The following is a 3,139-nucleotide window of genomic DNA, read 5'->3' on the forward strand; positions in this document are numbered from 1 at the left end:
ATTTGTGAGAATCCTCGGGTTTTTATGCTGCTTGGACTTCTTTCAAGGCTACGAAGTGACCCCCGTTTCATTTTCATTTTCAAACTTCAGAACCGAATAACAAAATGGCAAATACCGTTTCCACGATGTATTCAGCGACGCGAATGAAATATTTTAGTGCTGTCTCAAATGCGAGGAATTTCAGAAAAACCTGGAAAAGCAATGCTTGCAATAAATGACATATATTTAAAGCGTGTAGTCAGCATGAACAGAACAACGCACTGCTCTGTAAAAACGATCTGAAGCCGCAATTATTCTTTTATCCGGGCAGTTCATTCTGATACGATGTTTCTGCAGAATAAATGAAATGCCGAACTCCAAAGATGTTGTTGCCATTATTGTTACTCCTGTTGCTGTAGTTTTAAACTTAATCAGTGGGTATGTAATGTTGTATAGGGGCTGGACTACTTTGTTCCGTCCAAATTCCATTATGTGAATTTATGCTTTTTTAATATAAGTATTTACAATACAACGCGTGCTCAAAAACCGTTACTTGGTAGCTTAAGAAGCGGCAGTGTTTTGACAAAGTGTGGTATTCGAACAGAAAATGCTGAAGTGTTTAATACTTGCTTGTGAGCGAATCACCCTTGATTTAGACAAACTCTTGTTTGGCCGATGATTTCAGATCAAAATCTGAATCAAGTGGAAAGAAAGCTGAATTACGCAAAGGTCATAAGGCACTGGGTATCACTGTTACGCCATCGGGTCATGCTAGGAGAATTGGGGGGATCAAATTGACACAGAGGGACCCAATGTGGGAGCTGAACCCACAGTTCTGAGATTAAGAGATTCATGCGCTCTCGACTGCGCCTATATAACTCTTGTGCTACAGCAGTAATATTTCTGGGTGTGGATGAACATGACATAATAGGCTGACAGCAGGAACACGTGGCCCACACGCAGTGACAGTATCGCTATCACATTTGACTGCAGTATATTGTGTTGAGAGCAGCAATAACTTTCCTGCAGAGGTGGGAGTGCCTTTAATACAGCTCTTTCAATCGGACAGAGTAACAGGAACCGACCTAAAGTTTCGGCTGTGGATCCATCTCCATGTGGGGAAAAGAGACAGTAAAATAGCGATGAAGAAACAGAAAGAATTGTGCTTGCTGCAAAGTAGGAAAGAGGTGGTCAGACACATAAAACAGCTTGGTGATGATTTGCAGCGACAGTTTTATGTTATTTAGTACATGGATTTCTCTTCATGTTCCTTAAGATGTGTAATTTTATGTTGGTTGTATGAGAACAGTTTCTTCTAAAGTCCTGTCAATTGACAGTGGAGAGCTAGCTGGTTCACATCTTCAAGAAGACTCTTTTTAAGGTGATTACAAGTTTCTCGAACAAATCTGTGTCATATTTTTAGCTATTTTTAGCTGTGTCATATAGTTTAGCTAATGAGCAACGAGAGTCTAAATGAATTCTCCCACCCTCCATTCCAAGATAAAACTCCATGTGCGAGTCTAAGTTTCCTTGAAGCTACTGATGTTCGTCATTATTGGACATTCCCGGTGATAATGACTAAGGAGCTCAATTTTTACGTGTTGTAGTTCAACATGTGCAAAACATTCGTATCCCCTGCAAATATCGGCAAGGTCAGTGATATTCTCAACAATTTGTGCCATTGCAATTCGTGCAATTCATGCCATACTTTTTCGAAATGTATTCTGACATGCCAGGATCAGAGGGACATATTAAAAAAATTGGTGCATTAAAATTTCTTGTACTTCAGGATTTTGATAGTCTGTTACATTGTCTTTCACACATCAGTGTCGGAACTGTGAGACATTTTCATAACCGGGGGGAAGGCTGTAGCAATAAGCATAAAGTGCAACACCTTTTCCCAGTGTAAGTCCGTGTTATGGTGAGTTTTTACATTGAAATTGAAGCCATTTCTCATGCTTTCTCTCAGTGTCGGGGCTGCAATTGCGTGTAAAGGAGGCGACTTGAAAATGAAACGTGTAATCACCTTACAGAGGGTCTTCACGACGGGGTGCGTCAGCTAGTTCTCCATTATTGTCACTTTACTGGACTACTCGGTGTGCTGATTGACTCAAAAAATGTCGCTACAAATAATCCGCCGGGTTGATTTTCTTGTCCGACCACCTCCCTCCGTCCCCCTTTGCTGTTAGCACAATTCTTTCAGTTTCTTTTCTTGTATTTTCCTTGCTATTTTACTGTTCCTTTTCCACATCTGGAGATGGATCCACAACCGAAACTGGTTTCACCCTGTGTTTCTGCAGCGTCAGTCTGTATGAGGAGCACAACTTGTTCAGCTCCAGTGGCGCAATCGGTCAGCGCGTGGTACTTATACAGCAGTACACAGCGGAGTCATGCCGAGGTTGTGAGTTCAAGCCTCACCTGGAGCAGTGTCTTTAGCTACTGAAAGCAACTGTCGAGTTTAGATACTCTTAGGTATTTGATGGAGATAAATTAACATCAAACGAACAAGTAAAGGTAAAGGTTTATTTCGAGTCACAATCAAAGAAGGCTCCACAGCTGAAACATTGTGTTTCCTTCTCTTTTCAGCATGGAATGTGTACCTCCAGTTGACTTGCACACAAATATATGAGAGAGGTCTACTGAGATGAGTGGAGCACTGAAGACTTGATAAAGCTCTTGCATTAGATTCTGTTTTTGTTGTTCCCCAGATTTGTTTTTAAATGTTCTTTTTCTTTTGAAGTTGTTGCATTTGGTTGTTTTTTATAGTTGCTAGACTACTACAGGGATTTACCTAGGTTCCCGGAAGACTTCTCGTTTTGTGTTTGTTGTGTTTTCGGGTTACAACTATTTTTTTCTTGATAGGACCCCACGCATTACTGTGGGACTAGTTAACTTTAGTTCATACATTGTACCTGAAATTACCACATAAACTACTACTCTGTTTTCCTTTTTTTTTAAAAAAAGGCTAAACTAATGTTTGTTTCTCCTTGCTTCTGATTGGTAGCTACAACGGGTCAGTTGAAACAAACTGGCTGCTGAAATTTGTCAGCAGCTCTGTACCAAACCTCTTCTCAATTGCAACAACCCTAAAATAACAGCTGCTGCCCATTAGACGTTACTAAAGTAGGAGACTAAGCAGACTAAGCGGAACAATAGATCA

At 40.6% G+C, this 3,139-nt stretch overlaps 1 non-coding gene across 1 annotated transcript; it reads left to right on the forward strand.

The window, feature by feature from the left end:
• The first annotated feature begins 2,311 nt into the window (after positions 1-2,311).
• Positions 2,312-2,405, forward strand: trnai-uau (transfer RNA isoleucine (anticodon UAU)). Its single transcript has 2 exons — positions 2,312-2,349; positions 2,370-2,405. It is a non-coding gene; the product is annotated as a tRNA-Ile (tRNA).
• Positions 2,406-3,139: the final 734 nt, after the last annotated feature.

This window comes from Atractosteus spatula, unplaced genomic scaffold (genome assembly GCF_055471065.1).
Source record: "Atractosteus spatula isolate fAtrSpa1 unplaced genomic scaffold, fAtrSpa1.hap1 Scaffold_69, whole genome shotgun sequence".
Classification (NCBI taxonomy): domain Eukaryota; kingdom Metazoa; phylum Chordata; class Actinopteri; order Semionotiformes; family Lepisosteidae; genus Atractosteus; species Atractosteus spatula.